The 26,214-nt window shown below is 42.0% G+C and overlaps 1 protein-coding gene across 4 annotated transcripts in view; it reads left to right on the forward strand.

The window, feature by feature from the left end:
- The window catches only part of CGNL1 (cingulin like 1), a 162,073-nt gene that overhangs the window by 27,013 nt on the left and 108,846 nt on the right, over positions 1-26,214 (forward strand). Inside the window, exon 2 of one of the 4 annotated variants that reach the window (XM_077128022.1) lies at positions 21,911-22,065. The exons of the other annotated variants lie outside the window; for them this stretch is intronic. The gene's annotated coding sequence lies outside the window, so the exon portion shown is untranslated. The remainder of the gene's footprint in view (positions 1-21,910; positions 22,066-26,214) is intronic. 4 annotated transcript variants of the gene reach the window in all.

Here is a 26,214-nt window from a genome sequence, read left to right on the forward strand (position 1 = left end):
CTCGTGGGAAGGCACATGGCGACATCTGCTGGGTTCTGCCCGTGTCTAGGCATCTGTTCTCTCTGTCGACACTAAGCATCTCCAAACACCCATGTCTCTGTCAGCTCAGAAGCAACTGTTCTCCAAGTGTCTGCATTGAAGTTTCTTCACAATGTTTCTCCTTTTGAAGGGCTCCAGTCAACTAATCAAGACCCACCTTGAATTGGTGGGATCACATCTCCATCTAATCCAAAGGCCACAACTGAGCGCGCCACATCTCCCTGTGGATATAATCTAATTAGAAGTTTCCACCCTACAGTATTGAATCAGGATTAGAAGAAATAGCTGTCCCCACAAGATTGGATCAGGATTAAAACGTGGCATTTCTGGGGTGCGTATTAGTTTCAAATCAGTACACTGTGTAAATTCCCAAAATTGTTACTGAATTACCTGCCAGAAATATTGATAGTGCCAGGCTCCAAATACACTCTAGAATTAATGGTTCGTCTTACATCCATTTATTTTTTAAAATATTAATTGAGTGCTTACCAAATAGTAGCCTAGTGCTTACTATTCTAGTTGATACTAACTTAAGTTTATGACTTATTCCTGCCCTGTTCACAGGACGGTTGGGTCACCTGTTTCTTTTACGTAGTTTTCTTTTTATTATCTGCTGGCTGCAGAAGAAGTTTCTAACTGTTGGATCATCCAGTGTATTGCAGACAGTAGACCAGTCACTTGGCTGTGTTCTGGAAGGCCTCTCTGTGTATATGAAGAGTTTGAGAATATTACATTAAGGCAGTGAGAACTAAGTTTTAGCATTTGCAGGAGGTCTTGAGACCTATTTGCTGTAACTTACCATGATCTAATATTTACGTCTTTTTTTTTTTTAACCGCTCAAAAATGTTTAAAGAAATAATTGTGGAAAATAAGCCTAGTGTTATTATCAGAAAGCTCATTTGAATAACATTTAACCTTTTTTTTTTTTTTGCTGCCTAAAATAAAACATCCCCCTTTTGATGATATTTAAATTTCTGAGTTCCCAAAAGAGAATTCTGACTATTGGTTCCATGTCTGGAAATATTTAAAAAATTAATTTATTGTTCTGTTCTGCATCTTCAAAAGGCAGTGAGATGAGAGGGTGGGGTGGAAGTTAGGGGTTTAAGTGACCTGATTAAATATCCTGTGTCCTGTTGTTTCCCATAAGCAAGTGAGGGCAGAGCACACCCTGTCAGATGTTTATTTTGCTGGAAGTAAAACAGTTAGATTTCCCTGGGGCCTCAGAGCACCAGGAACACACATTTGGAAGATGAAATAGAGACCCTTGAGTGCCTCACTCAGGGATGAATCTCTTTTTTTCTCAGCTGAACACTGCCTGCTTCTTCCCTTTGAATCACAGAATCAGTTCTTTAGGAATAGGACTTTTAAGCACAAAAGCAAAATTTGGGCAGTATTCCCAGAGCTAAATTTCTGGTACTAGAGGCGTTTCATACCAGTAAGCATAGGAATTGCCGTAGATCGTCCCTAAATTCCCTCTTTATGTGGGGGTTTGCTTTTTAAATTGCTTTTTGCCTTGCACCCTCCTATCAGGTGTGCATTCATTGAGGACCTCTATTTGCAGAGATTAAGGGGTGGGCCCTGCCTTCAGGAGCTGCAGTCTGTAAAGGGGAAGCAGATGAGGCGGTGGTCAAGGGCTTGGGCTGAGGTGAGCACTCACTGTAGGGGAGGACAGACAAAAGGCACGAAACCTGGAAGGTGAGGCCTGAGGAGAGTGGGAGTTAGCCAGGCAAGTGCATGGAAGCTAAAGAGCTCGGCAGTTTTGGAGACAGCAAGTAGGCGCCCAGCCCGCGTGGGGAGCTGTAAGATGTGGCTGGAGGTTGTCAGGACCGAGGCCTGGTTTACCATAGTGAGGAGTTTGTATTTTTTCTCCTGAAAGCAAAGGAAGAAACCTTTGAATAATTTTTAAGCTGAAGAATGAATGTAGTGGACAAATCTGAAAAGATCCGACTGGTTTTGGGAAGAATGGGTTGGATGAAAATAAGACTGAAGACTGAGGGACAATTTAGGAGGCCATTGCTGAAATCCAGGTGAGATACATGTCTGACACAAATTAGGGTGCCGGCGTGGGAATGGAGAGGAGCTGCTGAGATATTTTAGGAGCGGGGTCAACAAGAAGCAGTCACTAACTGGAGTGGTGCGTAAAGGAGAGGAAGAATCTAGGATGCTTGCAGATTGCCGAGAGGGTTTGGGGTTCATGGTTGCATTGGTTTTCTTGTGCTTAAGCACTGGGTGGCTGAAAATAACAGGAATTTATTTTCTCACATTTTTGGAGATTTGAAATCCAAAATCAAGATGTTAGCAGGACCATGCTCTCTCTGCAAGCTCTAAGGGAGACTCCTTCTTTGCCTCTTCCAGTCTCTTCACGGCTCTTGGCTTCCCTTGGCTTGTCTTTACATGATTTTCTTTTCTGTGTATCTGTATCTTCTCCCTAGATGGTACATAAATTGTTGTATTTAGGGACTATCCTAACCAGTATGATCTCATCTTGATCCTTAACTAATTACAAATGCAAAGACTCAATTTCTGGATTTGAACCTGACCCACAATTTTCTGAGTAGGAATAGTAGCTATTATTTTTTAACTACTTTCTATTGCTACAAACTCTTTTAACACTTTATGTTTACTCACATGTAATCTTCACAACAATCCTATGAGATTTATTTTATCTCCATTTTGCAGGTGTTTTACAGATAACTGAGTAAGTGGAGTCAGAGTTCAAATCCAGCAGAGGTCATTTCTGCACTTGATGTTTTGCAGGTACTTTTTTTCTGGGCATTTATTTAGTGAAAACTCAAGACTGAGAGATCTGGGTTCTAAGGCTGTATTAGTTAAAGTGTCATTAGCTGCTATAACAAACAAGCACAAAAATACACAGCTCAATATGACTTAAACAAGAAAGTCTATTTTTCATTCTCAGGAAGTCCAAAAAGGTTGTTCCTTGTTGCTGGTGGTTCTCCAAGTGGTGAGACAGGGATTTGGGCACTACTGCTGTCTGCATGTATCTTCCCAGATCGCCTTGCAAGTCTGTTTCAGGCTGTGGAAGGAGAAGGGGCATGGGGAGTGGGGTGGGGGGGAGGTTTTATGGATGGCACCTGAAAACGGCACACATGGCTTCCCCTCACAGTTCGTTGGTGAGAACTCAGTCACATGGCCACACCTAATTGCAAGACATAGCCCTGTGTTGGGACACAGAATGGTTTGGTGAAGAGCTGGCCGCTGTCTGCCTTAGAGAGAGAAACACAGCTCTGTCTTAATCAGCGTGGTCTTAGGCAATTTCTTTGCATTGTTTCATATATAAAATGAGGGTTTTGGAGTTAAATGATCTCTTAAGGTTCCTTCCAGCTCTGAAATTCTGTGATTTCATGTCCCTTCTATACATTATGATCAAATACAGTTACATGGTCATTCAGTCCTTAGAAAATAAAGCTCAACTATTATTATTATTTCTTTTTGAGTATGTGGGTAAAAAAAAAAGATTAATGTTGCGTATGAAACCACAAAGAAGTGAAGATGATAAAGACAAACCAGGTGATGTTTTCTCAGGTAGTGATTTTCACATTTGGATTAGATTTTTAAATTAAGATACTCAGTAATGTAGGCAGTGAGGAATTTCTGCCTTGTTCACCAGGTCAGGACTGCCACTTCCCTCATGGAGAGGAAGTGCTTATTTAATTGATAAGATTCCAGGAATTTTTGGTGGCCAGAGTTTATTGTATCTTGAGAGGAACACTGGCTTTATTTCCCAGGCCTGGCTTTCTGCTAATGAGCTAAATGAGGCTTGGTGCCATGGGCAGGTCCCGCCATCTTCTTTCCTGCCCTGGTTGGATTGGTAGGTGGATGCCTACTTTTACCATCACTTCCTCTCTTCTAGACCATGCCTACATAGTCCTAGCAGGTGTGTGTATGTTTGTGGGTGTTGTGTGTGTGTGTGTGTGTATTAGAGGGTTGAATATCAGGAAGCTCAATAATAATAGTTGGAAAAAAAGCAAACATATATAAATCCAATTCAGATATATCTGATAATATATTATTAATTGTTAAAAACCTGTTAGAAGTTCTGTTTTCTGTTAGTGAAACTGTAAACAGACCCTAGCAAAACTGCTTTCCACAATGCCAAACCTCTGCTCCCTAATTTTATCATGGGGGTGCTCTTCAAATCTTGTATTAAACAGGATGTATGTGCATTGCTTTAGCTTCCTTTTTCTTTTGCTAAAAAGACAAAATGGCAATCCTCTGTTTACTAGAAGTTTGAAGTTTATCATGTTTGTCTTGTCAGATTCAGTAGAGAAAGATTCACTTGAAAATGGGCAAAATAATAAATACATGGTATTTGTACTTTAATGCAAGAGTCTGAAAATAAACTATGACAACTTAAAGAACATATAACTACTGTGTTACAAAAATTGATATTGCCAATATTTCTCTCAGTATCAAAATATTACCAAAGAGTGTCATAGGCAGGGGCTCCATCCACAGATGCCAAGACTTTTCTGGCATGAGCCAACTCCTGAGTCTTCCTCTTTAGGACTTGAGCTTAAGAATTGAGTATTTTGACTCCATCAAAGCTGTCTAGAAACTGTCCATCCTTCTGGATTCTCAGCCTCAGCTCAGCATTCATTCATGCATTCCTTCATTATACTAACTGCCCTCTCCCCACTTGTGAGCCAAAACCAGGTCTTGAACCCTTGCTTTCAGGAAACTTACAGTTTAGCTATTCTGACATTTCTCCTGGGTGTAGTTCAGGTCCCACTAGTTTTCTTCCTTCTCTTCCTTGATGTACTTCATTGACCTTTGGTTCCATTTGTTTGTGGAGTTTCTTAATATCTTATAATACCTCACTGAGAGCTGTCTGGCTGTTTTTCCACCTGTTTCCTAGTTTTGAAAGGTTGGACATTTTATTTAGATCATGAACATTTAGTGCTTCTTGGGAATTTCATCAAGGCTCGTATTTTAGGTGATCTCATTGATTGTCTAGTGAATGTTCAAAATCCCACTAGTGTTCAGAGCATTGTAGTGTGACTCCCAGGTTTTCTTTGGGACAGTCTTGGGTTGTTTTCCTTTTCCAAGAACCATCCAGCTGGTGATGGTCTTGGAATGAGACTGATGTTGGTGAATTACATTAAGTACTTCTTGAGATTTTCATTGGTTTCTGGCTCATTAGGCAGTGGTTGTTAGTGGGTGGGCCAGAAACACCCTTTTCCCAGCTGCAGGCAGGAAAGACTTCACTCAGTCAAGAGTCTTTTATTTCTTAAGTCAATGTTTGGTGATAAACACTCTGGATAATATCTGGAAGGAAGTCTTTGTTCTTTGGTTGTTCTGCATCCTCTTCTTTCTTAAATACTGTTCCTCACTGTATTGGCCTCTGTGTTTTTTTTCTTTGGTGTGATTATCTTGACCCTTATTTTTGTTTATGTAAATGAATGATTGTTATTGAGAAAATAGGAGAAGGGATCATTGACTCAGAATTAGAAGGAAACTTAAAGGCCTGCCTGTTCTTATCAGGGGTTGGCCCTAGATTCCCTTCTCAAACTTGCTTGTGAATGGGCAGCCAAGCCTTGTTTGCATGCTTCCATTGATGGACCCCCTGAAAGAGCCTATTTTATCTTTAGGCATGTCTAATTGTTAGGAAGCTTCCCCCCTAGATTGAATTGGAATCTGTGTCCCTGATACGTCTGCTCCTTTTTCCTTGCTCTGACCTTTGGAGCCATACAGCACAAGTTTAATCCCCTTTTCACATGATAGCCCTTCTGATTATTTATATTTGGTGAATTTATTCGGTTTTTAATCCTACTTTCCCTCTTTACCCAGTGCCTTCTCTTAGTTTCTTAGTTCTGACACCATCCTGGCCTGTCTTTTATAAACCAGGCTTGTTCTGAGCAGTCTTAAGCCGAGGAGGCTCCCTAAATTGTTTGGGAGGGGACCTGACAGCACCCGTAGGTAGGGTCCGTTTGTCCGATGTGACTGCTGAGCAGGCAGTGCCCACATCTTCGGGCCTCCTTGCTTGACCCCCAGTGCTTGAGTGAAGATGACACTTTTCTGAAATAGTTGGGGGAAGTTGTTCTTGATACGAAGGGAGTCTGCACTGTGGTGAATTCCCCTGCCCTGTGAAGCTCTGTTCTGGATCTGGAGATAAACATTTCAGAGCTCACTGAGGTCTCTGACATACACGGAGTCTGTGCCAACTAAGATTCCCCAAAGCCTGTTTATTTTATTTTTTATTTTAAAAAACAACAGCATGGTTTACTTTTATGACTCATCCATCCTGCAGTCGAACGTGTGTGTGTGTGTTTTTCCTTAGGCCCAGGTTCAGGGCCTTAGATCTCTGTTTAATATCATGTTGCAGACTTGACCCATCATTCCAGTTTGATGATCTGTTTGGCCTCTAAATCTTCACATAATGCGTTGTCTGTGCTTCCCGCATTCCACTGGTTCCAGCAGATAAGGGCACAGGCTTCGGGGTGAGAGAGATGTGGGCATAAATTCCAGGTCCACCACCGACCAGTTATGTGGTCTTGGGCAAGGGCATATGAAGAATCTTTCAGCGTCATCTGCCAGAGCAGATGGGTAGAGTCTTTCAGGAACCCAAGGGCAGGAGGCAGCAGCCTTGGGAAGTCAGAACCAGGAAAGCTGAAGACAGAACAATCTCCTCATCATCCCTGCTTTTCTCTCACATTTAAATCATTTTGTTTTTCTTTTCTGGAAGCTGAATTTGTCTTTCTACGTGAGTGGTAGGTAGAATAATGCGACCTCCCCATCCCCCAAAATGTTTACACCTTAATCCCCTGGAACCTGCAAGGATAGATGACTTTACATGGCAAAGGGACTTTGCAGGCATGATTAAATTAAAGACCTTGAGATGAGACCGTGAGCCTGGACTATCCAGGTGGCCCAGTGTAACGTCCCTTCCTAATGAGGGAAAGAGAGGCAGGAGGGTCAGGGGCAGAGAAGGAGATGAAACGATGGAAGCAGAGTCAGAGAGGGCTTTGAAGATTGAGCCAAGGGCCTCTAGAAACTGGAAAAGGCCAGGTAATGGGTTCTCTTCTGAAGCCACCAGAAGGAACACAGCCCACCCGATACCTTGATTTTAGCCTAGTGAGACTTCTGACTTCCAGAACTGTGAGAATACATTTGTGTTGTTTTAGGCACTAAGTTTGTTGTGATTTGTTATAGCAGCAGCAGGAAGCTAATACAGTGTGGAATATGGACAACCCATACTTCTATAATTATATGGTTCATTTTTATCTGCTTGAGAAACTCAGAAACAGTGTCTGAATCCCAATTCTAGATTCCCAGGAGAATCAGACTGGCTCAGCTTGGGGCAGGTGTCCTTGCCTGGTTCAGTCACTGTGGCTGCTGGGACCCCACCCTATCAGTGGGAATGTAGTACTGAGTGACATTTAACTTAGGGAGTTACATATTTTTTCTAATCTGTTCTTCATCTATAGAATAAGGATGATAATAATAGTCATCACATTTTTAAAATGAGGATTGAATGGGATAATACATATAAGGCCTAAGCACAGTGCCTGGTACAGAGTAAGCCATTGATAAGTGATAGATGCTATTATGGCTACAAAGACAGTCCTGGGCTTGTAGTTCAAAAGAAACAGGTGTTAATATGAGGGCAGAGCTCTCAGGACCTTCTAGAACTGCCCTCAGACTTGGCCCCCATCAATTAATCAGTACTCTTTGGGTATTGTATTTCATCCAGTTATAAAGTCAGCTCATTGTATGCTCATCCAGCATTCCAATTTTCCATCCTTCCCATAGTGTGTGTTTTCAGCTATCTGTTCTCCCCACCCTACCATCCTCTTCCCTGAGCAATTTTATCAACTCTTACGGCTTCAGATCTGTTTCCTGAGTTCTCTGTTGAACATCCTCTTTCTTCATGTTTATTCTGTTGACATCTCAAACTTGAATCTTCCTGCTACTGGGATCCATCCAGCTGCCCACTGAAAACCTTGGTGTAATAACTACCAAGGCCCTACTGATTTTACCTCGGCAGTGTCTCCACTGGCACTGTTCTCCTGCAGGACCTGGCTCGACCTTGCTGGGACTTTGATGGACAGAGCCTTCCAACTGCTCTCTCTTCTTCTGGATTCTCTCTCTGGCCAGTTCATCCCCATTTTCCTGCCTGCTTTCCTCCTGCCTTCCCCTCCTCACAGCTCACATTCTCATCCCATTAGGTGCGCCAGGCACATTCTTGCTGTTGGAACTTTCTTTCTGTTGACTTCTGCCTGGAATGCTCTTTCCTTAGTCTTCTCAAGTCAAAGCCCCATTCAGTTTAAAGCACAATTGCAGATGTCTCCTGGTCTTTCCCAGTTCCACCCACCCTCTTGCAGGAATGAGCTCCCCAGTTTTGGAGGCAGTGGCGTTCCTGCCTTCCCACCTTCTTGACCACCTTTGTCTCTCTCAGTGCCCAGCATAGTTTGTCCATGGAGTAGATTCCTGGAAAATGCTTATGGAACAAAAGACTCCAAAAGAAACCTGATGATGCCTTTCAGAATCAGGCCAGGCTGACCTGATTACAGTTCTTTGACCTCCCAGTTTAGCAGCATTGCAAGTAAAGGAAATGAGGCCAGTGCCTCGTGATTTTCTCCCAGTGAACCGTGAGCGGTATTAGAGCGGCCACTCTTTTACTAAGTATTCATTCACCATGCTTGGAATATATGCTCTAGAGTGTCGTACATGGACCAGCCTCTGTGTTGTGAATCCACCAGCTGTACAAGGCTGAACTATTGCCATGTTTTTTTTTTAATGCTCTTTAAATATCAGAGGTTGGGATTAAAAACCCATTAAAAATAATTGTGTCGATACCTTCTATTTCTTTAATGTATTGTAGTTGAAAATGTGTTTTGACATTCATTATTTGATTTAATCCCCATGATGGTCCCATGACATGGTCATCCTTTTTTTTTTTTTTTTTGGCTCAGAGTGTGGGTTAGAGTTGCAGGCTGAAGAGCTGCCCTGTCTTATTGCTCACATGAAGTGGAAGCTGCTTCTGTCTCTGGTGTTCGCACCCTAGTTCACCTCTTCTGAGTTATGAAGAACATTCTCAATTTCCCTTTAGCATTCTGAAGAGCACTTTGCACCCTACTGTTCCTTCTCACTAAGCCAGTAGCTTTTTTGGCCTCCCTGCTTTTAACCTAGCCTCCAAACCATCTGGAGGCAGCAGTCTGCCGGCCTCTTCCTGCTGCTTTAACTTTGACATACTCCAGGGAGACCTGCCCGGTCAGTGTGCTGCTCTCGGAAGGCACCTGGTGTCAGGCGTCTGGAACTTGTCTCAGCTTATCTGCTGGGGTTCTCCAGCAATTCTGGGTGGTTGGTTTCCTGGCAGCTTCGTTCTCAGCTTCCTTTCTCTTCAGAGATCTCTGCAGTAGCCCCCTACCTACAAACCAGATGAGTTTCAAAAATTTATTTGGCAATCTGTTGATTGTTTGGACCTAGGAATGCGTCCTGGAGGTTCAGTATAATTGAGTGGTAGTTAATTTTGCAGGCCCCCAACCGATGTCTGATGTACTCGGGGTAACGAAGAGTATGGGCTTTGAAGTCAGATGGACTGGGTGAATTCTGGTTCTGTCACACTGTCTGGGTGACCTTGGGCAAGTGACTTAGCCCCTCTGAGCCTCAGTTGCCTCCCTTGCAAAATGGTTGTAAGTAATTCCTACCTGGATGGTTGCTAAATGAGTGTATGTAAGTGTTTACCATGGTATTTAGCACTTGCTAAATACTCAGTGAGTGATGGGTATTATTTATTACTGTAGTGTTAATTACGTGTCTTGTTTGTTGAATAGCACCAGATCCCTAATTAACTTTCTATACTAGTACCCTTTCTGATCCCAAGGTCAAACTCTGTACTAGTTACTCAGAGTTAAATGTCTTTTTTTTCCTTCTGAGGTCTCAGGTTGTAGGGGGAGGAAGTCTCATTCATTCATTCATTCAATTTGTGGGTAACTGCGTAGTGCCAGGCATGCTGTAGGGCACTGGGAGCAAAATGGTGGGCAGGGACCGTTCCTTTCCTCATGGATCTTACAGTCTGATATAGGAGACAGATAATAGTTGAATAGAAAATCATAGAAATGTGGAAATACAGCGGCTGTGAAGGAGAGATTCCAGGAGAAGTTCTGGCCTGGGTGTGGGGTGGGCCTCGGGGCTGGATCTGCGCTCTGGGGTGGCAGTCGCTCGGTGGGCCTTCGGCAGTACAGGCTTCACATCAAAGCAGGGGTGAAGGGGGGTTGAGTGTTTGGGGAGTTGGTGGTGGTGGCCTGGACTCCAGCAGGTATCTGGCCAAGGTGTCTGACACATCAGGGAGTAGCTGAGTCCTGGGAGCAGGCTAATGAAGAAGGTTTTATAGGAGAGGATCCCCTGGAAAGGGTTGTTACTGGAGAGAGGAGACTTCCTGCACTCAGGTGAGGGAAGCTGAGTTCTGAGTTGGGAATTATTAAGGTATGTTTTAGGTGGTGCTTTAACTTGGCCGCTCCTTATAGTCAACCAAAATAATACTCTGGTGCTTGTCTTCCTGTCACCGTGGCATCCTATGGCCAAGAAGCAAGTTTAATACATAGTTTTCTGCTTATCATTGCCTCCATTTCATTTCCCATTTTCCACTACTTTTTCTTGCTGTCACTCCCTTTCTATTTCTTTTTTTTTCTTTCTCCTGTTTGGTTCCCCCATTCTGTTCTCCGACTAAACCAACTCTTTTGTTTTTCTTCTTGTTAATGTGTTTCCCTCTTGGAGAAGCATATCCTTTGAATCTTAAATGGAGAAGGAAGGGGACAGACCCCTCTCTTATAGAAGCCACATTGACATATGGGCTTTGTTTAATGTTTCCATTTAAACTGTGTCCCCATGTCCTGTTCTCCCGGGTGGATGGTGTATCTTCGCCCAGCCCTCTACTTGCCCCTTCTCCCTCCCATACCATGCGGTTTGCAGGTTTTTTTTTTTTTTTGTCATTCAGTTCTACTCTTTGGCTTGTGGGAAACTGCCCACAGCTCATAAATTATCACCACGTGGATCATTTTCACACCCACCTGTGCAGTGCCCCGAGCTTGGGAACTTGGTGGACTTCTCTTCAGGTACCTGTGAAGTGATTCTCAGCAGTCACTGGGCCCTGGAAGATTGTTTGCCCTCTTCTTACTGGCAGAGGTTTTATCCAGGAGTGGTTTTCTGAGGCCTGACCAGGAGGGCGTGCCGGGTGACGGATTGAGGGACGTGAGTATCTCCTCTCTGGCCACCCACCAGGCCGGGGGTGGGGGATGAGTCAGGATTGCAAGTGCCGACCCAGGGGTGACCACACTGATGTGAGTTTGGTTGTCTGGTGGATTCAAGTCCTGCCTCTTCGGTTCAGATGGCTGAAATGCCCTCTGTATGCTGCTCTCCAGGCAAGGGACCATGGTAGCATCCTGTGGAGATCAGGAATGTGGGCACCCTTTGTCAACCAGAAAATGCAATGTAGATGCAAGGTATTGTGGAAAGGGCTGGGCCAGAGGCCTCGGTGTCCTTGAGGTAGAGTCTTCCCTTGAAGTTGACTGTGGGCTTTTAATGTTTCTGCTTTTATTGTTAAATATTCTTAGTATCTTAAGACAGATCATCCTATCTCTCCTTACTCCTGTCTACTTACATTATATGAATAGAGAAGGTGTATGAGCTGTTGCTGCCGTAGGTAACAAAAAGAAGCCTGCAGCTCTGTGGCACTAAAAAAACCCTTAACTACCACCAGGAAAGGACTTCCTTCCATTGTCTCCCTTTTGTGTTTCTTCCTTTTCCTCTTTGCATTTTTCTCTTTTCTTTGTAGTGATTTTTTTTTTTTAATTTTATTTTTACTTGTACTGCTTGTTTCATTTCACAGCTTGGCAACTGTCTTCTTAGGAATGTTTGCTTTCTGTTGCCCACAGGATAAAAAATGGGGGAGATACGTCTAGGGCTTCATGGCGTGGTATCCTTGTGTGCTTAAAGGGGGTTCCATTGGAGGGATCCACCCAGGGAAATAAACTGTACTTTGGTTTCTAAAACAGAACCTTTATAAATTCAGCCCCTAGGAGAAAACCAAGACATGTAATTACTTTCTTTTTACATGTTTTTCTATGTGGTCATCAGTTTAACCACCTAAAATGAGGTTGTATGTGTTAATATTCAACAGTCGTTTAATGTCCAGAGGTTGTTTAGCTTTGGACATTACACTTCTGAGTAGGTTAATGTTCAATATAAAAGCACTTAGATGTATGAATTTTTTTCTGTTGTCTTTTTCTTTTTCTGAATTGATGCAAATGTTCTTAGAAATGATCATGATGATGAATATGTAACTATGTGATGATATTGTGAATTACTGATTATATATGTAGAATGGAATGATAAGAATGTTTGTGTTTGTTATGTTTTTTAAAAATTTAAAAATTAAAGAAAAAAGCAAAAAACAAAAACAAACAAAAAAAGCACTTAGAAGAGTGTTTGGTGCTTAGTAAGAGTATTTAAGAGCTAATTACTTTATTATTTTTATTAGTAGTGGTATTGCAAATTGAAGAATTGCTCCCGTGTCGCATGTGGATGGCCAGTAAGGCAGAGACAAGGGACGTGACATCAGTGATAGGTTTAGGCGGAGGAAATTGTTATTGTTGTGTTATAGATGCTGATGAGAGGACAGGGGTGGAAATGGATCCCAGAGCAGAGGTTTGGGCCTAAAAACTAGGAATCTTTAAAGTGGATTATCTAGAGAAAGTCAGAGGTGTGACGAATGGTCTCTGAAAGCCTTTCTACCTTGAGAATTGCTTCTGTGTAAGTTTCCCCGCCACCTGGGGTGAACCCCTCCCAGCTGTGTCCACAGGCTCAGCGTGGCCGGGAGAGGGGAGAAGGGGTGACGTGTGGGGATGGGGACAGGGATGTTAAGAGATTAAGGGGTTTTGTAGAAAAGAGGGAAAAGGAGTAACTCTTTCTCTAGTTTTGATTCTCTTCTCAGTGTCTTTTCTGGCATTCCCAGGGAGAAAAGGTATTTCCATCGGAACCAGCAATTGGTTTAAATTAAGCACACACCAAACCTTTTCGTCACACCCTTAGAGGTTCAGCTGCAACTCAGGACAATAGGCAGCTGCAAGAGAGAACTACATGTGTGTGTGTGGGGGGGGAGGGGATAATTTCCATAAAATTAGGTAATTCTGAGCTCTGGTTCAGAATTCTTTCAGCAGAAATACTAGGTTATACCTTTTTATTTGCTTCCCCTCAGACTTCCAACCACTTGCCCCACAAACGAATACAGCAGAGATTTCACGCTCGAGTAGGGGTTTCTTTTATGTGTCTATGGGGTGAGAGGAAGGGGTGAGCAAGAGAGGTATTTGACTTTTCAGTGACAGCCTTTTATTTTTGTGCTTTAATTCCAGTGATAATTAAAATTCCTTGAGAGTTGTCATTGCCTCATGTTTTAGTTTGGTAAGGCTGCTGGAATGATAAACGCCTGAGATGGCTTTTACAAAGGGGATTTATTTAGTTACAAATTGGCTTTTACAAAGGGGATTTATTTACTTACACATTTACAGTTCCTTGGAGGAAAGGCAGCTTGCTTTCCTCTGGCTTCTTTGTTGCATGGGAAGGCACATAGCTATGACGGCTGGCCCTTTCTCCTGGCTTCTGAGTTCAAACAGCTTTCCCTGGGGCAGTTCCTTTCTGTATCTCCAAACTGCTGAGTCTGAACCAGCTCTGATCTCTGAGCTGCATTGTGCCGGGTTGTTCTGAGCTCCTTCTCTCACTTCTGACTTCTCCTTTTCAGCCTTGCTCATTGTGGAAGGCACTCCCCTTAGCAGACTGCAGATGTAATCAACCATGGATGAATTTCACGTGCTGATGATTTAAGGCCACAGCAACAGAACAACTGGACACCATCACCTGGCCAAGTTGACACCCGAACCTAAATATCACACCCCATTCTTTTGTTAGCCCACTCTGATTAGGCGTCCATGCCTCCCATTCCAGAGACAAAGTTCTCAAGATTGCCTTTCATCTCCCATGTGCCTGATACACAGTGGTTGCTCTTTAGCTCTAATCTTCCTCTGCTTGTCAGCATTTGGTTTACGTGACCATTGCTTTCTTCAGGTTTGTCTTCCCTTGGCTTCTAGGATGTCACATTCTCCCAGTTTTCCCCTTAGCCCACTGGCTGCTCCTTCTCCGTTGTCTTTGTCTGTTCCTTCTCTTCCTGATGTAGGGTGCTAGAGCATAGACCCAGGTGGATCTTGTTAAATGCAGAGAAGGATTCATTGGGGTTTGGGATGGGATCTGAGATTTTACATTTCTAACATGTTCCCAGGGATACTGTTACTGCTGGAAGGGAGCACACTTTGCTTGGCAAGGTGCCGGAGCGCTGCCTGCAACTTCTTCCCTTTTAAATCTACATTTCTTCCCAGCTGAGCTCACCTACTCCCTGGCTTTAAATAACAGCTCCTCTCTTCTTGGTGACTTTCCGTCTCACTTGGAATAAAATCCAGTGTTCTTACTGAGGCTCACAAGACCCGTGTGATTGGCTCCTGCCCACTTCTCTGCTCTCAGTTGTCCTTTCTCTTCCCGCCTTGCACTGTACACTGGCCACCTTGCTGGTTCTCTTAGTGATCCTCACACTTGCTGTGGTAGTTAGATTCAGTTGTCGACTTGGCCAGGTGAAGGCACGTAGTTCTGTTGCTATGGACATGAGCCAATGGTACGTGACCCTCATCTGTTGCTCATTACATCTGCAGTCGGCTAGGAGGCATGCCTGCTGCAATGAATGATGTTTGACTTAACTGGCTGGTGCTTAAATGAGAGAGCGCAACATAGCACAGCCCAGGCAGCTCAGCACACCTCATCTCAGCACTTGCAGCTCAGCCCAGGCCTTTGGAGATACAGAAAGGAATCACCCCAGGGAAAGTTGTTGGAACCCAGAGGCTTGGAGAAAATCCACCAGAAATCACCCTGTGTCTTCCCATGTAAGAAAGAACCTCAGTTGAAAGTTAACTGCCTTTCCTCTGAAGAACTAATGAAATAAATCCCCTTTTATTAAAAGCCAATCCGTCTCTGGTGTGTTGAATTCCAGCAGCTAGCAAACTGGAACACTTGCCTAGCACATGTCTTCCCTCCGGAGCTCTAAACTTGCTGCTCTCTGCCTGGCACTTGCATGGCTTGCAGCCATCTCATCATCTCCTCTCAAATCCAGCGTTCCGTTCTTGGAGAGGCTGTTCTTGACCACTGTATCTGAGATGGACTTTCACTCTCCCACCATCACCATCACCTGTCCCCTTAAGCTGCTTCATTCTCCTCATAGCACCCATCACTGTATGAGGTCATTTGCTTATTATTTGTCTCTTCCCCACTAGGGGATAAGTTCTATGAAGGCGGGACCTTTTCTCTCTTAACTGCTGTGGAAGAGTGTTTGGCACGGTCATAGGCTCTCAGTAAGAATCTGATAATAATTGAATAAAACATATTGAAAGTTGGCATCTTCCAAACTTGCCGGCTAGACACATGATAATGAGCACAGTACCTGTGCTCATGACGGTTTTGATATCAGGCTATATTACAGTTTTTTAATTATCATGAACTGTTGGAAAATAACAAGGCAGATGGATCAAACATATAAATGAGGCATCCTGCCACGCGAAGACATGACAGTGTTATGGCAGACGGTACAAATGTAGGCTTCGTGGCAATTTGCATAACAAAATGTTGCAGGAAATCGAGGCATCCCATTGCCCATGGTACTGTGTGCATGGTTCAGTCAGGGCGGCCTGAAGGTAGATGAGGGTGTCTTTCTTTTCCCACCATGAAGAGTGATTTAGTTTCAGCAAAATAAACAGTATCTTGCCTAGTAAGTTAATGGTGTGAATTTGTGTTAAGTTGGCTTTATATTGTGTTTGTGTTTAATGTGCAGATTGGTTTTGGTTTTATGGTAATGTAAGGACTAGAGTACTTTGATATTTGTGCAAATTGTAAGAAACATTAAGGATCTTTGAAACATTGTTTTTCCTCCAAAGGCATCTGCACATTATACCAGCTTGTGGGTGATTGCAGTAGAATCAAGCAGCATTAAAGGTGTGGCTGAGGAACTTTCTAGGTATGCTCAGGAAAAGACCATTAAGTCTTTCCACACACACGTGTGGAAAGCCATTTCTAATTAAATAAGGATAGAGAGGCTCTGACTGGGCTATTCAATTTTAGCATGTTTTGAAGAGTGAAATTTAAAAATATCCATGTTCAAATTAATACAAAAGAATATACTAAAAGGTCAAAAATGTCTAATTTTTTTGTTTACATAATTGAAACCTCAATTTCTGATTGGGTTCAATTACAGGAAAATATTATGAACTGTAAAAGTTCCTTGCTGGAGATATCTGTGTAAACTAAAGATATTTAAAAATAGAGATAATAGAGTCAGTGGCCTTTACTCATCAATTACAGGGCCTGGGTGCTGGGAAGGCTTGCAGGCAGGGACCCCCGATGCAAATTGGCTCCAGGCACTTCTGCCTTCCCCCTGGCTCCTGGAGAGATCAAAGAGGAAGGAATTCTGGACTCTTGGTATATGGCGTCCCATCCTGAGAGGTAGGTGGATTCTTGCTTTGCAGAGAGACTTGAATGGTCCCTCTCCCATGCACATTTCATTTGAAGGTATGTGTTTGTTTATACCCTGCCTTATTCTAAATATGCACTGAGATTCTCTCACTCACAGCTATGTAGAACTGAGAAAACAAGGAGACCAAGTGCTCTAGTTGGCTAGCTGCTGGAATGCAACACACCAGAGACGGATTGGCTTTTAATAAAAGGGGATTTAGTTCATTAGTTCTTCAGAGGAAAGGCAGCTAACTTTCAACTGAGGTTCTTTCTTACCTGGGAAGGCACAGGGTACTCTCTGCCGGCCTTCTCTCCAGGCCTCTGGATCCCAACTTTCCCTGGGGTGATTCCTTTCTGCATCTCCAAAGGCCTGGGCTGAGCTGCCAGTGCTGAGATGAGGTATGCTGAGCTGCTTGGGCTGTGCTACGTTGAGTCTCTCATTTAAGCACCTGCCAATTAAATCAAACATCATTCATTGCAGCAGGCATGCCTCCTAGCCGACTGCAGAAGTAATGAGCAACAGATGAGGTTCACATACCATTGGCTCATGTCCACAACAACAGAACTAGGCACCTTCACTTGGCCAAGTTGACACCTGAACATAACATTGAGGCTCAAGAGGGAGAGCAGAGTAGGAAGGTGGGTGTGGGTGGCTGTGCTTTAGGAACCCGGATAGGAAGTTGCAGACACAGAAATGCTTGGGCTATCTAGAATGACCAGTTCTGCAGTTACCTGAATAATCTGGCCAATACAGGATGCAGCACATTTGGGATAATTTCGGGGTTAGGGGTAGTTCCCCCTCCCTCTGCCGCCCACCCAAGAGAATGCTGGGGATGAACACCGTGCTGGGAACGAAGTCTGCAATGTCGTCAAACCCTACGGGGTAGTAACTGGGCTTGAATGGCAGACGATGTGAATTTACACATATGGGAATCTGATAGGTGTCTGTTTTAGAAGGCATATTTTTATTTTTTAAATATTTGGGGTGAATATACAGTGTTATCTTCTATTTGTTTTTAATAGCCACACTCTACAGTATTCAGTAGGCGTCTTTGAGCAAATCTAGGCACCTGTTATTTATCGCATCGTGTGTCTAGGAGCCTTGCAAACAACCGATACATTGATGAGACTTGATTGGCTTGTGAATTGATGATGGCAGGGAGACAGGAAGGTGGCATGGAACAGGCTCTTCTCTTGTGGCTCTGGATTTTGCAGTTATTTGGTCAAGTTTGCTCATGATGCTGATCGCTTCTCTCTTTTCCCTAATGAGAACAAAGATGAATGGGTTTCCCTGATTTGATCTGTTGTTTGGAGTGGCCAACAAGAGACATTGCAGAAAGCATAAAACAATCCAGGGGGCAATATTTATGTTTCGAATTGACTTTTGCAGAAATCCTCTTTGAGGATGTTCCAGGGAATTAGGCTTTTTATACTTGGCATTGTTGGAATTCCGTGATGTCCTTTTACTTCTCTTAAGAGATGCTTGATAACCCTGGATCCCATTTTCCCCTTCTGGGGCACCCCCCCCCCCCCGTGAATGTAGAGGCAGGAGGTGGGAAGGGAAGTCGCATAGGTATTGTTGCTCTAGATCTAATGTGTTAAACAGTTCTAGATATTCTAGCTGGAGTTAGTGATTGCGTGCAGGATGGGCAGAGGGGATTTGTTGTGGGAAACCTTTACTTCTTTAATTTTTTTTACATTGTTCACGTTTTAAAAGAGGATTCAGAGAGCTGTCCCCATTGAATGTGGTTTATTAGTTCATGCATTAATTTATTCATCCAGTGCCCATTATGTGCAGGGTGCTGGGAATACAGCAAGGAAGAAGGCCTCACTGAGGCGTAATCCTTTAGTTGGGATCTGACAGACAAGAGGCTGCTTTGCTGGTACACCAGCGGAGCGGGGCAAGGTGACAGATTTTGTCCAGAGCTATCCAGTAACCAAATCTTACATGATTGTACGACCTACTTTGGAAGGCAGAAAAATGCACACGTGATCCTTGCTGAAGGAAAAGGCTTGGAGACAGAAAAATCGGGGTCGAAATCCTGGTGCTGCCTTTGACTCGAGTGAGAACGTGGGAGAAATTGCTTAGCCATCAGTCTCCTCGTCTTTAAAGTGGAGGAAATAGGATCCCCCATGCAGGAGTGCTGTGCTGTTATCAAATGAGATAACATAAGGAAGAAAGAAACCTGGCATCCAGGAGGGACCTATGTCTGACGCCGAATTATTTGAAAAAACTTAAAATTGTAGTTGTTTGGACAAAACTAATCCACAAAAGAATCCAGTACTAAAAAGCCTATGCTAAACTGTGGAATTGACTCAGAATGATGGAACGCCAGAGAAGAGTTCAGGAAGCTGCTTGGATTAGGTGAGCCTTGAAGAAAGACCAGGATTGTTTTGTAGCTGTAGAGAGGACAGTTTTTCACTGGATGGAAAAAATGTTGAAAGTAAAGCTCATAAAAAACAGGGCTGGTATACAGTGTCAGGATGGTACACTCTTCTCTTGCTGTGCGCCTGCAGAAATGTTCTCTTTCGCTTGGTGGACTGATATACTTGCATTAATGCCAATAATGTGACAGTAGAATAAGGCTTGAGTTTAAATAGCTTTAGATTTTTAGATAATAACCATAATGTAGCTAGGGGACAACCTTGAGACAACAAAGACTCCACTTGGTTTTAGAAAGTTTTTTATTTTTGGATATTTTGGCTTCTGTGTAGCTATATTAAGGATGGCAGGTGAGTTTTATTTTATGCCTACGTCAACTGCAGGAGTGAAGGATTCTGAAGCCAGATTTGGGCTTAGTGGGAGAATGTGATGATAACTTTTTATTGGTATGTTTCGAACTCAGGCTCCTTATGGGAAATGACAGCATGAGTGTTGTGATTTGCTATCTCTGACTAAGACCTTTTCTATATAGTAGCATGAAGTTATTCGTTCAACAAATACTAAACTCCTGCTATAGGCACAGCACTGTAGTTAGCTTCTCAGTTCTCTGATTTCTTAATTAATTAAATATTTCAGGATGTTGGTGGTTAAAGCTGTCCGGTTAACCAGTGGGCTTTTTAGCTTTTGCCTTGTAAGTATTTAAAAGCATTTTATGCTTTAAATGCTGAAAGTTTTTTTTAATTTCCAGATTCCTGTTATTCAATTTTGCACACAGTATACAATTTATGAAGTCATTATTAGTAATTGAACTTTAGAGATGGGAAAGTACTTGGAGAGGTTTAAGAACTTGTCCAGAGCTGGGATTTGAACTGAGTCTATCTGTTCCCCAAACCTATGCTTCATGTCTCTAATTTCCTTTCCTGCTATTTTAGGAAGTTAGACTTCTTGTGTGTTCTCCTTTTCAGCATAATTACTTTGCATCTTCTCAGTTATACTAAAGTGTACATGATTGCTTCCAGGGAAAGTCTGGCTTTTGACCAAGGAGCAAAGCCAAAATCTTGAACTATGAATGGAATTTTTATGATGTGTGTAACCTCCCCAGCGCCTCTCCTGTGGTGTAGCTTCTAAGGTGCCCTGCAACATGGCAGTCAGTGGTGGTGGACTGCTGGCAGTGAGTGGTTCAAAGTGTGGGACTGATTTTAGGTGGTGGTGAGTTCTCGTAGAGGGGATAGGAAAGCTAGAAAGTAGGAGCTAAGGTGTCATGATGGTAAGAGAAACAAAGAGGAAGAATGCCTGGAAACTTTAAAGCTATGGGAGAAAAAAATTTCATCAGAGTGGGGGTAGGGGTTGAAAGAATGAAATTTTCAGATGTCCAGAGAAAAAATATGTATGATAGAGGGCTTCATTTGTGTGTGTGTGTGTGTGTGTGTTTTAGTCTCCATTACAGATTTACAGAGCACATGAATTTTATTTTTACTTCATTGTGCAAAAAATGTTTGCAATTAAATTTGAAAGTATATTTTATTAAGAATTCCTAATTAAGAATTCTTCCAAATATTTTAAATTTGTGCACCAGTGCAGCTGCAAGCTGATGCCCTCAAACGAATCCAAAATTCTTAGATTTTGTTAATTTTTGAAAATTAGGCAGGAAGAAATACTTAGCAGCATGCTAAAACAAACAGCTACATATTTCTGGACACTTCAGTGTCATTCAAACTGCAGGGAAGAGCTGTATTATCTTTCAGTTTTCTGTTGGACCCTAAACATCTGTTTCTCTTAAATCTATGAGATGAGTGCCACGAGTAAAAGGGCTCTCAGACCTTCTTTCCCTCCTGAAAATGTTGATCCCATGAGTTAGAAAAGTTTCTCTCCTTTGCCCCAGGGAGTTGTGCTCTGTTACTTCCCTTCAGAATGGTTAACTTTTAATACCTTAGTGAGCTCTGTATGGGCGGGAGGACTCGTAGAAAGCATTTCAAGAGGTGAAAAGGGTGAATAACAACATACCTTAAACACTTTTTTGTACGTTCATTTTGTGTTATTTCAGAAGCCACGAAGACATAAAATGTCAATCGCTTGAATTTTAAGAGGAAAGTTGGGAACATAAAAAGCACCATGAATTAATTGGTAATATGCATGCTAACCAGTTAAGAAAAGAGAAGTAGGACCACAAACAAAGTGGGACAGCTGTTGATATGGCAGGAGACTCCTGGGGAAAGGAAGCAGGTGGACTTCCAGAGGGAAGTGGGGGGTCCTTGGCACCCAAGCTCCCAGACACCCACAGACCCAGGGACCCCTCATCGTCAAAGTTCTTGATTCTCCAAGGTCTCCAAGCCTATATAACAGGAAATTTCCTATAGATTTTCTTTTCCTCCTTGCCACCAGTGTTTTTATACATTTAGGGAGAAGGTTCAGGACTCAATATCAAAAATGTTATATTTTTTCCCCAAATAGAAAAGTTTTGGTTGTCATTGTAAAAGCAATTCATAATCATTTAAAGAGATTCAGACTACACTAAACTGTGTAGAGAAGACAACGACTCTGCTTTCATTTTCATACATTTCATTTAAAGTTTATTTTTGAAATTGTTTTCCCAGCATGTTCTGAAGGCATGCTGCATATTTCCTTTGAAATCTTAAAAGTGGGGTTAGTTTCCTATCTTTTCACTATAGAATGCATAGATAGATAATTCAAAAGGTTTAGTTTAGTTAAGACTTCCTGTTTCTGTCATGTTTGAGAATACATCGAAATCAGTATATGTTTTACTAACCTTAGGTTTCCCACGCTCTGATTTTTCATTTTTATCTACTTGAGGTTCTGCTGTGGGTATTACCACATAAAACTCATGTGTTCCCACCACTCCTACGAGCAAGTCCTTTAGGATTAGCATTTTGTCTGTTTACAGGTTTTAATTTGAGCTCATTATTACAGATTCGCAATGGCTTCCACCTGAACGTCTCAGTGAGCCAGCCGCAGGGTCCGTCCCACACACGGGAGGGCACTTTTGGTTTGTGACTCCCGTCTTATATCCTCGAATTAAGCTCAAGACTGAAAGGGGATTCATTAGCTCCTCACTTCTGCTTTAGGTACTGTTTTTTTATTTTTTTTTATTTTTTAAGTCTGTATATATATATTTTTTATATGGGCAGGCACCGGGAATCAAACCTGGGTCCTCGGGCATGGCAGGCAAGCACTCTTACCTGCTGAGCCACCGTGGCCTGCCCTTTAGGTACTGTTTTAAGTAGCTTGTACAGTAATGTAGAATTGTTCATTAAAAGCTAACATAGGGGTGCATGGGTGGTTCAGTGGTAGCATGCTCACCTTCCATGTGGGAGACCCGGGTTCGATTCCCAGACCATACACCACCACCCCCCGCCACAAAAAACCAAACATGTATCAAGTTGTTCTCTCCTGGCAGGCGCTACGCTTGGTGTTTGGGCGGGCCTGGACCTGGCTGGTGGGGACTGTTATCCCGGGAGGGAGAGGCAAGCCCTGCTGCAAGGGCTGCAGATTGCCCAGCTGCATTTCCTCAGTAGCCGTCGTGGTCTCTGGAATGGCTTACTAGTCTTCCAAGTCTTGGAGGTGCCGCTGGGAATTAGGGTGGAAAAGAGGGAATAGGGGATATGTGTGAATCAGCATTATGTGACTAATCTCTGTGCTCAGCCGATAACATGTGATGGCCCAGGGAGAGGAAATGTTTCTATTTGGCATAAGTTCATAGTTCTTTCCAAAGAGCTTAGCTCTTTGTTCTGATGCACAGACACACTCACTGATCTCACTAACTAAAGCAATTATCATCATTTAGTGGTCTTTTTTCCAAAAGCATTATTTCTACTCCAAAACACCACTTTTATTTGCCAAGTGCCCACAATATTACGTCCTGGCAGTTGATCAGCATTTACTGCCAAATTATGTAAGCCCTTGGTTGGCCTTTTCCCCAACTGAGCAAGTGTGGCTGGGGCGTGTATTATGATCCTAATGTCACCTGGTATCTGAAAATGGAGAACAGCTGTCCTTATATTCATTCATTAATTCGGTGTTTACATTTTGGGACGGAAATCCACGTTGGTGTGAGACACCGGTGCCCAGTTGAGAAATGTTATTCCAGAAAAATATTGGATTGAGTTTTATTGTCAAGGAGATGTAAATTGTGGACATTTCTTGAAATTCGCATATGCAGATGAATTTACCAGCAGAGAGCCAAGACTGTAATAAAACCAAGTTGGCCTGACTCAAAGATTGAAATATAGGTAGTGTTGACTGTAGTAGCACTAACTAATGAAAAGGACAATAAGCCCTAGACAAGAATTTTATTAATAAATATTGGTAAAATATTTTTGTCCAAAAGTCCACTCAGCATAAGAAAAGATGATCAGCATGTGGAATAATACAATTACACCACAGAAAAGGGATCAGTGAATAAATTTGTTTGTACAGAAGTTCCTCTATTAAAAAATATTTTCTATAAACTTGAATAAACACAGCACGTTTAGAGATCCAGAATAAAAAGAAAACAAAAAACATGCCAGTGCTGCTTGGAAAACAAGGGATCAAGGCATATTCAGTCATTTTGGTCTTAGTGCATTGCTTCATCGGTCTAAGAGCACATCTGCTCTATACTTGTCCTTAATATTGAAGTGTTTCACAAATATTGTTAGCCTTGTTAAGCTCGGTAAGTTTAAAAGCAGGTAAACTGAACATATTTATCTCCTTTTCAAAGTCCTACTAAACAGATAGTAAATGAATTTAAAAATGTTTACCCCTATAAAGACAAAGAATGGCAGTGGAGACCTTAGCAGAGAAGAGCTGAAGCAAAGAGAGTGGTGGCAGTTGAATTATCAGAGTGATACAGCAGCTTCAAGCTAAAGTGCCAGCGGTATGGAAATAAGGTGATTCACCTGCAGAAATACTGAGAGCTCAGAAATGGAAGTCATCAGTTACTGTGAGAAAGCAGGCGTGAGAGACCAAATTCCAGGGAATTAGTTAAGAGCCTTGAGAGCTAAAACAGTTGGACCTTCAGGATCTTCTTTATATCCTGGGCATCTGGACACTTACCTGTGCCTGTGCCTGGCCTCTACTCAAGTAGCAGCTGGAGGTCTGCTCTCTGGAGAAATTGAACTGGAATAGTGTTGGGAGGTGGCTGTGGGTGACTGAAATCGGGGAAATTAATTAAGAGCTGGGATTTCCAGTGCTCTTCCTCTGCCCCCATCCTATGATGTCAGTGGCCAGGCATGCTCAACCCTAGCAGTGAATTGGAGGATTGTTTTCTTGAGGAAATTTAATAGCACGAGGAAAACTGTTCCAGATATTGAAATTTGTGGGTTCCTCAATAGAAAGCATGGCACCTCTTTTTCCATATTAATTGAAGCTCACTGTGAATAAGTCCTTTCCAGACACAGAGCCTCCAACCTGCTTTTGGTGCTTCTCTCCTAAATAGGATTAGGCAGTATGAATCACCAATCATATTAGAAAAGCGTTCCATGTGAAAGACAGAGACGAAACCTTGAAGAAGATGGAAATGTTGCAGAAAACAGAAACAAATTTTGAAAAAAGTTACAGTTAATATCCTCAGAGACATAAGAAAAGCTATTTCATGTCCAAAGGAGAAATTTTGAAGTAGAAACAATTGGAGAACAAGAAAGAAATTTGGGGAATTCCAAATTCAGTAGTTGAAATTAAAAAAAGTTGAGGATATCGATATCTCTCTCAAAAAGTATAACAAAGTAGACAGTTGAAAAATACAAGAGAAGAGAAATAAGAACATTAGAAATTCAGTCCTACTGATTCAGCATTACCAATATAGTAGATCTAAAAAACAAGAACAGAAAAAAATGGAGAGAAACTGTCACAGAAGTAATAAAAGAAATTTTCGTAGAACTAAAGGCATGTATTTCCCAGTTGAAAGAGTATCTTAAGTGCCTAAGATATTAATTTTAAAAGACCCACACCCTGGTCTTTCATTGTGAAATTTCAAAACACGAAGCATAAAGAAAATATTCTGAAATCTCTGAGAAAAATGAAAATGTCATACACAAAGGAAAAGATGTCACAATAGCATGAAAAATTTAGCAGCATCTCTGATACTAGAAGATAGTGGAATAATACTTTCAAATGTTTGTTTCTAAACAAATCTTGATTTTATACCCAGCTAGACTGTCGATCAAAAGTAAACAGAAAATAAAGACATTACCCCAAATACAAGGACTCAGAATAATTACTCCCTTGGTTCTTTTCTTGGAAAGCTCTTGAAAGTGTGCTCCATCAGACCAAATGGGTAAACTAAGAAAGTTGAAGACATGAACCTCAGGGAACAAGATAGCATCAAAAAAAAAGAAAGCAATTAGACCCTAGCATAGGGCAGGAGAGGGCTGAAGGAAGGAGGTTGCCAGGGAACAGGATGACCAAATTATCTGATATTTTGATTATTTGGAAATTAATACTGGTAAGCATATAACAGAGGTGATGGTAGCTCATTGAAGGATTTAAGAATAGGTATATAAGAAAACTAGACAGTAAAAAAAGTAGTCATTTTTAGTGCTAGGAAAGCTAAAATTTTTTTAATATGAAAAGATAATAGTATACAACTTGGCTTTCTAATGAACAACATTTATATGATCATAATAGTGTAAATGATTGGTTCTTTTATTATTGGGAAGTTAGTACAATGAGAAGTAGAATGTACATATGGTGTGCCATCTACCATAAGAGGAAGTCAGTAGCTGTGTAAAACTGATCAAAGAAATCCCAGTTTGTCCTGTTTACTGCAACATGGAGGTAAGCACTAGAAGATAGAGCTGAAATTGCATTTGGTTGCCTCTGGGAAATGTGATCAGGATTTGGAAAAGGGTGGAGGTGGAAAGTGTAGGTTTTCATGATGTCTTTGGTTAATAATGTTCTACTTTGGTTAATAATTACATTAAGAATGTGAGTATAACTGATAAAAATAAAAGTGGAGATAGTGAAATAATTGAAATTGGGGAGATAATGCAAAAACTCGTCCATGTATTTGCTCACAAAGGTGACTGTAATACATTTTTTTTACAAAAGAAATAGTGGAGACTTCATTTTCTGACCACAATACACTAAGTTTAGAAACACATACAACGAAGACTGTCTGAACCCAAACAACCAGAATAACAACAAAAATATTGGATATGAAATTTTTTTCTCCAAAACAACTCTTGGGTCAAAGGAGAAATAAAACCATAAACTGACAATAATCTAGAAAATAATAA

Source organism: Tamandua tetradactyla, chromosome 14, assembly GCF_023851605.1.
Source record: "Tamandua tetradactyla isolate mTamTet1 chromosome 14, mTamTet1.pri, whole genome shotgun sequence".
NCBI lineage: Eukaryota > Metazoa > Chordata > Mammalia > Pilosa > Myrmecophagidae > Tamandua > Tamandua tetradactyla.